Below are 13,817 nucleotides of genomic sequence, written 5' to 3'. Positions count from 1 at the left end.
AAATTTAAAGTGATTTCCATCCCATGCAACAGTACTGTGATGGAATATAAAGAGCCTTTATGTCTTGTTCTTTTTAAAATCAACTTATTTGTGTGAGAGAGAAAGCGGGAAAGTATGAGAAAGACAGCAAGCACCCCCCTGCCCCTGCACACAAGTATCACAGCATTCCTGTAGCGGTCAGAGGACAGCTTGCAGAGCGCTGGGATGAACACAGCTCACAGGCTCAGAGGCAAGCACCTTTACCCACTGAGCCATCTCATCAACTCCACACAAGCCTTTTGGACTTCTGAATTCTTAGACTGCGTCCATATATGATGCTGATTCAAAACTAAGTAAAGTGAAGTTTATGTTGTTTCTTTTTAGTACCTGGGAGAAACTAAGGGATGTCTTTCCTTCCACCACAGCAAATATACAAACTTCTGCATTCTTTCAATTCATGGCATGTTTTGTTTCAATAACCTACACGAACAACTTCTCCAACACAGCACTTACTTTCAGTGTACAGCAGGGCTTCTCAACCTTCCTGATGCTGTGACCCTTTAATACAGTTCCTCACATCATGGTGACCCCAACCATAAAATTTTCTCATTTTACAATTTGTACTCTTTCACCTCCCAAGCAAAGATCACAAAATAAATATAAAAATGATGACAATACCAACAGCTACATTTATTATTTTGCAAACATTATTCTGAGGCTACGTGAGTTTTTCTACTATTCAGCAGCTTTATGAGGCAAATTAACTTCATTTTATAGATGAGATAACAAGGATCAGAAAAGTATAATTAAAGTAACTGAGCTCCCTACTTAAACTGGCAGGGCAAGAATTCAAATTCAAGAGTCAAACATTTTTTTCCATATGCATTTTACACAGTAAGATGGAATGAGGGCAAACTATTTAACATGAATATCTTATGACATTAAATATAATTATTTCAGCATGCATATCACAATATGACAACTTCCTCTGGGCATGGAGGCTGGCATATTGCTGTAAGCCAGCATTTGGGAGGTAGAAGTCGGAGACTATAAATTTGAGACAAGCTACACTGTACTATACAGCAAGACTCTAAGTAGGGTTAAAGAAAAAGAAAAAAAAAAAAACCAAACAAAGGCCGGGCGGTGGTGGCGCACGCCTTTAATCCCAGCACTCGGGAGGCAGAGGCAGGCGGATCTCTGTGAGTTCGAGGCCAGGCTCCACCGACAGCCTCCAAAACAATACAGAGAAACCCTGTCTCGTAAAACCAAAACAAACAAACAAACAAACAAAAACAACCACTTATAGCTGTATAATATCTATCATTGTACCTAAGAAAACTATTTCATGTACGATAGAGGTTAGAGCTATGAATTACATTATGTTAGCACATATCTTAATACAGAAAATTCATCTCTTTTTTGAAAGGGCAGGGGACAAACAGTGTTTGGCACAATTCTATAGAATGACCTACAATCTTGATTTGCCTAGTTGTCCACTGTGCTGTGATGGCCAGTGGTTGGTCACAAATACACACCTTTGACAATAAGGTAAAGATTTGTATAACTACCCAGGAATAGCTTTGGACTAGAGAGACAGCTCAGTAGTTAAGAGAACATGCTGTTTTTCAAAAGGGCCCAAGTTCATTTCCCAGCACCCATACTGGGCAGCTCATAAATCCCTGTAACTCCAGCTCCAGGTGTTCTGACGCCTCTGGCTCCCCAGTCACTGCATACATGTGTATATATGCATGTGCACACATACACAGTCAAAAATAATAAAATACATGTTTAAAACATCTGTCTTTTTCTTTCTTTTTGAGGCAGGGTCTAACATAGCTCTGGATAACACTGAACTCCTGATATCCCTGAATCTGTCTACTGAGAGGTAAGGTTACAGACATAAATGGCTTTATTTTGACCTTTATTTACTTACAGCAGGTGGTATAAAATAGCCATTTTCTACTATCTGTAAAACCATAAAACATTCTCTACATAGATGGAAACAAATTCAAACCAGAAGATTCAAATCAGACCAATGATTTTAACACCAAAGAAGTCCAAAAGTTAAAATTAGTATCTTCAGAACTGTAAGAGAATGCAGATGCAGGAAGGTTTTAAGTAATTTGTAATACAGAAAGGAACTGTTGCTGCTGACATGTGCTTGGGTGGTAAAAGGATAAGGAAAAGAAAACACTACAAAGATGAGTCTGTGGTTGTTACAGGAGGAAAACAGTAGTAGGAATAGCTGATTAGGAGTGGTGCCCAGGCATCACTTTGTAACCACTTGACAGTGGATACAAAGTTTCAGAGACGTGAAATAGTTGTATGTCTGAAATGCTGTTTGTACTGCATTATCAATACATGTATAACCTGGTTTAAAAGCCCAAAAGCAAAGATTTCAGAGAGATGTGGAGGAGAATATATTATTGCTTATTTGCAAAAGTCACAATGAACGTTGTAACTTTCATAATACAGAAGCCATACTTTTCTCTTGTCTCCTAGAGTAACCACAAACCCATCTTTGCCGTATCCCTTTCTTTACAGCTTTGCAAACACGTAAGTACATGTTATAAACAATACAGCTAAGCTGCCCATTTTCATATTTGATACAAATGGAACTCAAGAGTTAAGGAGGTGCCATCTCAAAATATGCCAAATTGGTATGTTATTTATTATTTCCAGTAGAAATCCCCTGAGGAACTAAACAGCAAAAGGGGCCATTAACCTGTCCTGTCCTTTCAGATTTTTCTTTTTCTACATGCAACTAGTCCCAAGATTCTTGTGAGAGGGCCAGTTTTCGTGTACTAAAGCTAGAAGACAGTCTTGGTTACCAAAAATGGTAAGGAGACTGTAAAGAATTCAAAACTACAAAGTCATCCTTATCCTCCACTAGCTTGTACACCACACTCATTACCTCTTAGTGAAGCCAAAATCACTACCCCAGTACAGGTATCTACTGTTCTGTCATTCCTTCACAACTTTACCATTATTTGCCTAAAATGTATAAAGCATATTGTTTTCAGGCTTCACCTTCTTTGTGAAGAACTCATATTTTACTATTATTAATCATTCTTTCTTTGAGACAGGATTTCTCTGTGGTTTTGGAGTCTGTCCTGGAACTTACTCTGTAGACCAGGCTGGTCTTGAACTCACAGAGATCCATCTCCTCTGCCTCCCAAGAGCTGGGATTAAAGGTGTGCACCACCACTGCCTGGCTTAATCATTTTTTGTAACAGTTGGGGTCCTAGCTCCAAAGAGCCAGCATAAAAGTGAATGCAGAAGAGCAAATGAAATCCTTTTCATGTTGATGAAAGTGACAAAAGTCTATGTTGAGCCTTGGTGTCACCACATAATCCTTTCTGAGTTAAAAAGTCTGAAGAGTACTTATTCAACCTTTTTGTTTGTTTGTTTTTTGTTTTTTGAGACAGGGTTTTTCTGTGTAGCTTTGGAGCCTGTCCTGGAACTCGCTCTGTAGACCAGGCTGGCCTCGAACTCACAGAGATCCACCTGTCTCTGCCTCCTGAGTGCTGGGATTAAAGGAGTGTGTCACCACAGCCCAGCTCTTATTCAACCTTTTAAAACTCAGTGATAGGATGAGAACTGTGACCTCTCTTATCAAAGGCAATAAAGGAGGGCAGGGACCCGTGGATAACAGAGCATCCAGGCACGGCACATGGAGCACAGCACAGACAGCATGGCAGGTACGGCACCTCTCAGCAGTCCCAGAAAGCAGATGTTGCCGATGCCTCCATTTTATAGATGAGACAACCGATATAAATGGGTCACCAGCTTACCCAAGGCCATTTACACCAGTAAACAATACAAATAAAGGTTTGGGCCCAGCATGGTCTTACTCACTACACTGCTTAGCCTTGAGCACCTAGGCTTCAGTTCAAAATTCTCTACTTATCAGTAGAGTAAGGACTGTAGAGTCTTGTACTCATCAAGGGCCTGCTTCACACAGGTGCTAGAAAACAAGGCAGAGATGCAATACCCTAACAGGCCAAATTTATTCATCTGTGAAATTTTTCTCTGCATATAGTATGTGCAAAGCATTATTCTAGACAATGAGTCATATGCCTAAATAAATCAAAATGATCCTGTCCTTAATTTTACAGTCCAGAAAGGATTATGGAAGAGCAATAAACAAATAAATGTGATAGGAATCCTTACAAAAGTACCTCAATTTTCAAAGCAATACAAGAAAGCAGTGACTTACATAATTTGTTAAAAACCAGAAACATTAGGGAGTTGGAAAAAAACCTAGGTTATTCCCAGTTGTGAGATAAAAGAGGTCACTAAAGCGTCATCTGAGCAGAGCCTGTGGAGATGGAGCAGTAAAGGGACACCAAGGAAACTGCATGAGCAACGACAGGAAGGTAGGAAACCGTGGAACCAACGACGACAAAAAGCACAAACGAGTACGGGACTACACAGGCCAACGCCACAGGGACTGGTGGCGCTCATCTTTAACCCAACACTCTAGGGACAGAAGTGGGTGGATGTCTATGAGTTTGAGGTCAGCCGGGTCAACACAGTGAGTTTCAGGCTAACTAAGGCTGCACAGTGAGACTGTGTCTCAAAAACATGGAGCATATAAATTATAAACTGGTGTCAACAGAAAATGCTATCATTAAGGACCGTGAGACTCACAGGACATTTTGAGTAAGATAACATAATGAGGGTGCTTTAAAAACAGTATTTTTCACTAGGCATAGTGGTGCACACCTTTAATCCCACAATTTAGAAGGCAGAGGCAGTTGGATCTCTGAATTCAAGGCCAGCTCAATATATAGGGTTCCAGGACAGCCAAAGCAACTCAGAGAAACCCTGTGAGAGTGGGGGGTGGGACATGACACCAGCTGCTCCTCCAGATAACACAGGTTCAATTCCTAGATCTATATGGCACATCAGAAACCATCTGCAACTTGTTCCAGGAGATTCAACCCCCTCTTCTGGCCTCTCTGGGTACTGCACACATAGTACAGATAACACATAGGCAAAGCACCCACACATCAAATAAAAATCAGTGTAGAACATGTCAGAAAGTTGGAGCCATGGGGAAGAACAGCTACACCTATACCTACCATATAATCCAATGAGACTCTTGAATTCGCCTCCAAAGAAATGAAAACTTGTGCTGACACAAACGACAACACTACTTGTAATAGTTGAAATGTTCAAGAAACCAAAAAGACCTTACAAATAAGTCAACAGTTAAAACCGTGGTAAAACAACACTACAAACTAAAACTCAACAATAAAAATAAATAAATTAAGCTGGGCAGTGGTGGCGCACGCCTTTAATCCCAGCACTCGGAGGCAGAGGCAGGTGGATCTCTGTGAGTTAGAGACCAAGCCTGGTCTACCAAGCGAGTTCCAGGACAGGCTCCAAAACAATACAGAGAAACCCTGTCTCGAAAAACCAAAAATAAATAAATAAATAAATAAATGTCTATTTAATACCTTGGATGAGTCTCAGGGGCATCAGACTTGAGGAAAACGCCAGTCTCAAAAGGTCATACATTGTGTGGTTCTACTTACACAACATGTTAACCTGACATGATTATATAAATGAAATCGATTAGTGGTTGTCAAGGGTTAGAGATAATAGCACAGAGAATGATCTTTGTAATGAAGAAATAGTTCTTTATTTGGATTGGAAAGATGGTTATAAGAATCTATTCATGATAAAGTGACAGTGCATGGGTTCTCTGGGCCTTCTGTGCTACTCCCTATAAATCTACATTTCAAAAATGAAAGTTTAGCCGGGCGGTGGTGGCGCACGCCTTTAATCCCAGCACTCGGGAGGCAGAGGCAGGCGGATCTTTGTGCGTTCGAGGCCAGGCTGGACCCATAGCCTCCGAAACAATACAGAGAAACCCTGTCTCGTAAAAACAAAAACAAAAAAAAAATTGAAAGTTTAAAAGTTCCCTTTTTTTGGCTGGGTAGTAGGGCATGCCTTTAATCGCAGCACCTGGGAGGCAGAGGCAGGTGGATCTCTGGGTTCAAGGCTAGTCTGAAATAGAGAGAGAGTCCAGAACTACCAAGGCTACAACAGAGAAACCTGTCTTGAAAAACCAAAACCAAAAAGGGTCTTTTTTTATAAAAAGGAAAACTATCCTAAATAATGAAAATGGCATGTCCTTTTTAGGCTTTTGGTTTTTTTGTTTTAAGAGGAGCTGATGGTAAGAACATTCGATGTGTGCGGGGGTAGGGGGCTCAAAATCACCCCTAACTACAGCTCCAGGGGGAAATCTGACACCTCTGGCCTTCACAGGCACCTTTAGTCATATGCATATGCATATACACCCACTTGTGCGATTAAAAAAAAATCATTGAAAAAAAGAACAAAAGACTATTAGCCAGGTAGTGAAGGCAGCACTGGGGAGGCAGAGGCAGGCGGATCTCTGTGAGACACCTGTCTTGGGGGTGCCCCCCTTCCCGATTTAATAGCTATTCCTAGAGTGGGCTCTTCACTCTAAATGTGTTTACTCCAAAGTTTGTTTTATACATTGAGCATGTAAGAAAAAAGAATTTAAAAAAAATTGAAACTATTCTTCAGTGAAGTACAATACACTTAAATAGACAAAAACAAAAAAAACACAAACTAGTAATATGTCTACAAACGCTAATAAAAGGTAAATACTGACTTAACCAGCAAAACCACAATATCCAAAACCAAGACATGCTACAGATCCAGCTCCATCCCCCATAAACTGTAACTGCAACTCAAGAATGCTTTCATCTTTATACCAGGAGGAACTAAGAGGCTTTAAACAGACAGCTATCTGAGGCTTTGAATATACCACTTTGTTAATCAGTAAGACAGAATCCTTACAATGTTAACACTGGCAGTGATCTAAGAGAGCCAAACTGTTCAATTATGGCTGAATAACTAAGGGTAGGAAGTTAAATTTGAGAGAGCTTGTCACCAAGAGAATCTGATAGAAAACTCGGAAAGAACAATGGTTAAAAGTGCTGCCTCTGAGCTGGGCAGTGGCAGTGCATGTCTTTAATCCCAGCAGAGGTAGGTGGATCTCTGTGAGTTCAAGGTCAGCCTGGTCTACAGAGTAAATTCAGGACTGTCAGGGCTACACAGAGAAATCCTGTCTTGAAAAACCAAAAATAAAAAAGTCGGGTGGTGGTGGTGCACACCTTTAGTCCCAGCACTCGGGAGGCAGAGGCAGGTGGTTTTCTGTGAGTTCGAGACCAGCCTGGTCTACAAGAGCTAGGTCCAGGACAGCCTCCAAACTCACAGAGAAACCCTGTCTCGAACCACCACCACCCCAACCAAAGAAAAGAAAGAACAAACAAAAAAGGGAAAAAACCAAAAACAAAAAAACCAAACAACTATACAAAAGTACCTCAAAAAAGTAGCTAGCTGCTATAGTTTGTACCCCCCAAAGCCTCAGTGGGGGATGTCCTCAAAGGGACCGTGGAGCCCGTCTCTCCCTTGCCCTGCTCCACCCTTGCCATTCGTATAGTAAACAAGCCTTGCTTTGCCATCCTCACTGTCATGAGATGCTTCCTCTGTACCCATTAAAAGCAACAGGGCCAACTGTCCACCAACCAGAACCCCTGAAACGCAAGTCAAATAAACCATCTCTGTAAGTGACACACGCCTTAGATACTTTGTTAAAGTAACAAACTAACATTCCAGTCAGTGGAAATGATATCAGCATATGAAAGACTTTCACACTCATGTTTATTGCAATAGCTGCTAAGACACATCATCCACCTAGATGACCAAACAGGTGAACAGGAGAACCACAGACAAATGTAATTCAAACAACGACGAATGCTGTGAAGCTGAGGTTAGAAGACTTGAGCTCAGGGATCTCTCTGGTGAGTTTAGAAAGCCTAAGATGATGCGCTGATAAAATACCTAGCTCTCAAGACTTCACCAGAGAAGTTTCTTTGTGTAGTAAATGGCAGCTAACTGAGCTCCCCACAGGCTCAGGGTCAAGCAGAGACAGAGGTCCAGGACCAGAGCAAAACTGCCTCCTGCACATGCCAGAACTGCTATACTCACAGAGCTGTGGTTACCTTCACAAAATCAACCCAGTCAACATTCCAGCGAGTTCCAGGACAGGCTCCAAAAGCAACACAGAGAAACCTTGTCTTGAAAAACAAAAAACAAGCAAAAACAGGTGCCAGGAGGTAGTGGCACATGCCTTTAATCCCAGCAGAGGCAGAGGCAAGAGGATCTCTGTGGGTCTGAGGGTGAGTTCCAGGACAGCCAGGGCTACAGAGAATACCAAAACCAAAACAAAGTATAAACAAGACACGTTGGGTGTGGCAGAGCATGCCTTTAATCCCAATACCTGAGAGTTGTGGTCTATGTAGTGAGACCTTGTTTCAAAAGGGAGGGGAAAGGGGTTGGGGGTCTTAAACTGAGAAACTAAATTATAAAGAAGGCTAAAACATTTCCAGGGCTGGAAAAGTTCCACTTTCCTTGAAGAAGGCCTGAACCAGATCCCTAGCACTGAAGAAAACTCTCCCTAGGGAAGTTACATATTAGAAGTGCAGCCCAAGGAAACGGGGAGAACAATTATCAAGGGTGTGAGTAAGAAAAGACAAGGTGATGGTTAATTGACAGAACGTGCTACACATACGTGTGAAGTTGTCAAATGACAAATTTAGTAACAATAATTTTAAAGCATTTAGAAAGGAAAATGGCCATATAGCTTTCTTTTCCTTTTTGTTTTGTTTTGGTTTTTTGAGACAGGGTGTTTGTGTAACAGTCCTGGCTGTCCTGGATCTCATTTTGTAGACCAGGCTGGCCTCTCACCTGCCTGCCTCCGCTGTGTGGGTATTAAAGGTGTGCACCACCATGCCCAGTGCCTCATAGCTTTGCAATTCATATGTTTAGTTCTACATACATTCATTGGGAAAATATGCATAATTTCCCCCTCTTATAGTAGTCCTCTTACAGTGTCCACTTTTCTGGTACCCCTTGGTTTATTTTTTAAATCTTTCTTGGCTGTTTACACACATGACAGAGATATAATTAAAAGACTGAAAGCTAAAGCTGACATGGCTAGTTTTCTTTGGAACAACAAAATAATGAGAGTACTGTTCTCTCATAAACAGTGTGTGTGTTTTTTTTTGTTTCTGAGACAGGGTTTCTCTGTGACTTTGGAGGTTGTCCCAGAACTAGCTCTTGTAGATCAGGCTGGTCTCCAAATCACAGAAATCTGCCTGCCTCTGCCTCCCGAGTGCTGGGACTAACGGCATGTGCCACCAACGCCCGGCTGACAGTGTGCTATTCTTATAGCGACAGCGATGTCATTTGTAACGTGATAATTTTCAAAATATTACAAACAGAATATAAGAGTGCTGAATCTCACACAGGAACTGCTTGTTAGAAATTTTGCTTTTATTTCTACTCTTTGAGCTGTTGCAAATTATTCAGGAAAAATTAATTTATAGTATGTATTACCCAAAACAAACACAACCACTGCGGACTGGTGGGGTAGCTGTGGACAAAGGTGCAGGCTGCCAGATCTGATGAGCCTTGGGACCACATGATAGGAGACAACTGACTCATTCAAGTCACCTTTTGACCTCCACACAGGTGCCATGGTTTAGCTGACACTCCCACAGATAAATAAATAATGTTTCCTAAAAACTACACTCAGGCTAAAATAAGCCCAACTCCAATTTAATTTAATACAGATTATAAACTATGCATTCAACAGACCCAAATTATACCAATTGGCATATCCATAAACAAAAGTCTAAAGAAAGCTTACAAAAGCATAAAGTATACCATACTTTGGGCATTTCTATCTAAATTTCATGATTAACAATTCTGTAACAGTAATTTGACTCTCCAGTTTTTTTTTTCTATTCCATTTGAAAAATGAAAATTCTAAATAGCAACATTTGCAGTGAGCAATTAAAACTTTTCTCTAAATTTATCCAAGGATACTTTACTTTTTCTTGGCAAGCACAGGATGTTTCTTTTTTTCTAAAACATTTTATAGGAACTCTGCATTGCAAAACAGTTGCGGGGATGCAGGAGCAATTCCTACCCTGCATACTCCAGTCTCCTGCAGTGGCCTTTCTAGGATGCCTGCATACACTCCTCTGAGCAGCAGAAAACAGGGAAGTGCATCGACTCCTCCGGCTTCATCAGCATCTTCTCGGCTGCACCCCTGTTCTGAGACATGTTTGTATTTGCTGTCCTAAGCATGCCCTTCATACTCCAGAGTTCTCGTGTGTATCAAAGGAACACAATTCTTGTCTGGACTCATCAGACCTTCAAATCAAAGTTCCCACTACTGAGTTGAACCTAATTCTACCCACATAGGGAACTGAGCTCAATTGAGTAAAAATGTAACAGACAACAATGGCTAGTTTACAGTGTAGGCTATTCCAAAAGTGTTTACATAGCAATCAAAATTTAGTGGGAAAATTAGTGAAAGGTTCCTCACCTGGCACTATGCCACAGCACACTAGTAAAGTCTGTAAAACCCTAATTCTTAGTCTAAGAAGTATAGATGAATTGACAGTTTGACATATTGGCAGGTAAAGCCTTTAATTTATTCATTTTTTACTTAGTTTTCATTCATAATCATAAACTTAACTCTGCAATCCAGCTAGACTTGGAGGGGAATGAGGAAAATATGGAACCCAAAGAACTTCAGTGAGGGCAGAGATTACAGGGCATTGCAAGCAAATGGGGGGGATGCTCTCCTGGGCTACAGAGGAATGGTCTGGTGGGTAAGAAGCCCTCGAGTCAAAAGAATTAGAGTTGCCCACAGTTGGAAATGGTGATCTTCTTGCTGGTCTTGCTGTTCCTGGACCCAAACGCTCCATGGCATCCACAATGTTCACCCCTTCTTTCACCTTCCGAAAGACCACACCTGCCACCCAGCCACTCGGTCTTGGCGGTGCAGATAAAAAACTGGGAACCCTTTGTGTTTGTCCAGCATTTGCCATGGACAAGATGCCAGGACGTGGATGTAGATGGACCTGCCACCAGAGCCATTGTGGCATTGTGGCATGTGAAGTCACCACCCTGGCACATGAATCTTCGGATAATTCTGTGAAAGGAGGAACTCATATCCAAATTCTTTCTCTCCAGTGCTGAGAACGCTCAGTTTTCTGCTGTCTTTGGAACTTTGTTTGCAAATAGCTTGAAGGAGACATGATGTCAAAGTACACGGTAGGGTTGACCATGGTTGTAAGAAGAGGAGACAGGGGACAGTGGCATCTGCAAAGCCTTATTTTTATTTTTTGTACTGGCAACTGAATTCAAGGTTTGAACAAAACTCTTATCAACTAGGCAAAAACTCTTATCAACTGGACTACAATTTGAGACACACAGACACACACATACCCTTTTAAGAGAGGGATGAGGCTGGCCTTGACTCCTGATCCTCTTAGTTTGTTCTGAGTGACAGGATTACCTGTTTAAACCATCTTGCCCAGATTAAAATCTTTATTTTTGTATGGTATATCCCAAACCTAGTTAATGTAACAGAAAATAATAATCTGGACCAAGACATAACAATCTACTACATACTATGAAAATGTACTAGTAAACCTTAAAAAATAGAATTAGAAGACTAAAAGACACCTTTTAAAGTTAATGGCCATGCTAGTTACAATTACATCAGGCTAGGAAGCAAAAATCTTCAAAGATTTTCAACAAGATAGCTAATGGGGCTCTCTCCCTCCAACTACTTGATTGAACCCAGAGCCTCCTGGATGGTAGGCGAATGCTCTGCCGCTAAGTTATAGCTTAATGTGGCATTTTTCTAAAACAAAATAATAACAGCATCCATTAGAACATCTGGACTTAACAGTTTCTCAATAACTGTTCAATCCTAGCTCTAAGAAAAGTCATGACAATGTCTCAATCAGTTACAGCTAAGTGTTAAAGTACTGAAGACTTACAATAAAACCAACATATTTACAGGCAACAGTGTAGCATGAGAAGTAGCTTTGCAGAATGAGGATGCTACTGAAATAATTTCTCTGATTGCACCTGCCAACTCTGCCACTGCGGTAGTGAAAGCTCCTTCTGCCTTGCACTATTTACTTAACCATAAAATTGAGTTTTCTTTATAAATAAGTGACTTTGAGAACTGACAAAGGGAAATGAAAATACAATCACGATCATCACTAAGCATACTAACCTATTAATTTTCTAACTCCATCTAACAGTTTGTCTCTTTAATTTCACAATTATGTTAGGATGTGTTAACAGAGAACTCTTTTATTTCAGTTGAGTTCAGCAAATTTTCATACATCAAAAATTTTACTCAGCTAAATTTGGCTGGGTGAGGTAGTGCATATCTGTAACCCAAACACTCAGGAGGCTGACATGGGAGAATCAGTTAAAGGCTAGCCTGTGTTACACACTGAGAAGGCTTCCAAAAAAAGACCAGAGCTAATATGAAAACAAGTTCTTTGAAGGTTCCCAAGCTGTGAGAAAAAGCAGAAACACAAACATTAAGGCTACATAAAACCCTTCATCTAAAGATCATTCTTACTAGTCTACCCTCTGACAGCCTTGAAAGAGCAAAATTAAGAATTCACCTATTTGAGGTCATTATTATTCCACCAAACATTCAACAGTATGATATATGGTCCATTTACACAAACCAATTTAAAAGCTTGTTGCAATCAGCAAATGATCGACTCATGAAGATTAAGCAGTAGATACTTGTTTGGAGTGGAAAATAATTTAAAATTGGTTGGAAAAGTCCAACAGCTTAGCAAAACCTGTGTGATATGCCACCAAAGTAAAACATGAGCCTCTGTTAAAAGTCAAAGGTTCCATGGAATCATGTTACCATTTCTCATTTCTATTAAAGTGGACAAACTTGGGGATCGATACTTTTCTGGCAGAATTACGGCTCTGGTACCATGTCTTCTAGAAAAAGCACCTGTGTGCTGTGCTCACTGTTCCTTTTGTTAGCTGCCAACTGCAACCTCCCCTTACTATCCTTAATTTTCAGAAGCACTATAGAAAAAAAAAAACATCATTCATGCAAAAATCTGCAAAAGAGCAGCAGAATACCAGTCCTGGAAAGCTGTCAAAATTATCCCTCATTTTTTTTTAACGAGGTAACCCCAATCCTAGAGTTACCAATGGAAAGATCCTGTAGGTTCCTGGACTGTTGGGTGTATGCCCTCTTAACCCAGGAATTCCCACGGACCATACTTCTACCAATATGCGGGTCAACTCAAGCCACACACAAGTGTTAACAATTCTCACTGAGTTATCCGTAAACTCCAAGCGTCCGAAAACAAAAACCTCTTGTATGTTTTTCAAAACTGAAAGGTAACGTGTTAAAATCCTGTCTTAAGATTTAAACTTGCCGGACATCTAAACCTTAAGAACGAAGCACAAAGGAAAAGAATAAATCACTCGCCTCAGAAGAAATCTGAGTGGCATCTTTATTTTCAGAAATCACTACCCTCTTCAAACATCACTTCCTCTCGGTTCGCCTCCCCCGGTCCCTGGACGCGAATCTCTGAGGCATACCCCTTCGGCTCCTCGCACTCCAGATTCTTAAAAGGATCCCAAACAAGAAAGCCCTATAGCCCACACCCACCACCCAGGGATCTTGGACGCCTTGACAGACACTTACCTGTAAAAGAGCCAAGGCCCTAAATTAGATCCCCCAAGGGCTCCTTTTTCTTCTAGGACTTTTTCTCCCTAACCTTGAGGCTAAAAGACTTCCCACCCGACCCCTCCCTCTCCCCGGCCAAGCCTAACTTCAAAGCCACCATTCCCCCCGGGTCAGGTGCTGTCAGTCCCCACCCGGCTGCCTGGCCCTCGCGCCGGCTTCGGGCGGCCCGGGGCCAGCTCTCCCC

At 41.2% G+C, this 13,817-nt stretch overlaps 1 protein-coding gene across 2 annotated transcripts in view; it reads right to left on the bottom strand.

Annotated features, from left to right (window-relative positions):
- Samd8 (sterile alpha motif domain containing 8) overlaps positions 1–13,817 on the bottom strand; it is a 43,017-nt gene that overhangs the window by 28,674 nt on the left and 526 nt on the right. The window lies entirely within an intron of this gene.

The sequence above is a fragment of the Mesocricetus auratus genome, unplaced genomic scaffold (genome assembly GCF_017639785.1).
Source record: "Mesocricetus auratus isolate SY011 unplaced genomic scaffold, BCM_Maur_2.0 Super-Scaffold_100053, whole genome shotgun sequence".
In the NCBI taxonomy this organism is placed as follows: Eukaryota; Metazoa; Chordata; class Mammalia; order Rodentia; family Cricetidae; genus Mesocricetus; species Mesocricetus auratus.
The sequence above is the reverse complement of the archived record's forward strand: the minus strand, read 5'-3'. Positions and strand labels throughout refer to the sequence as shown.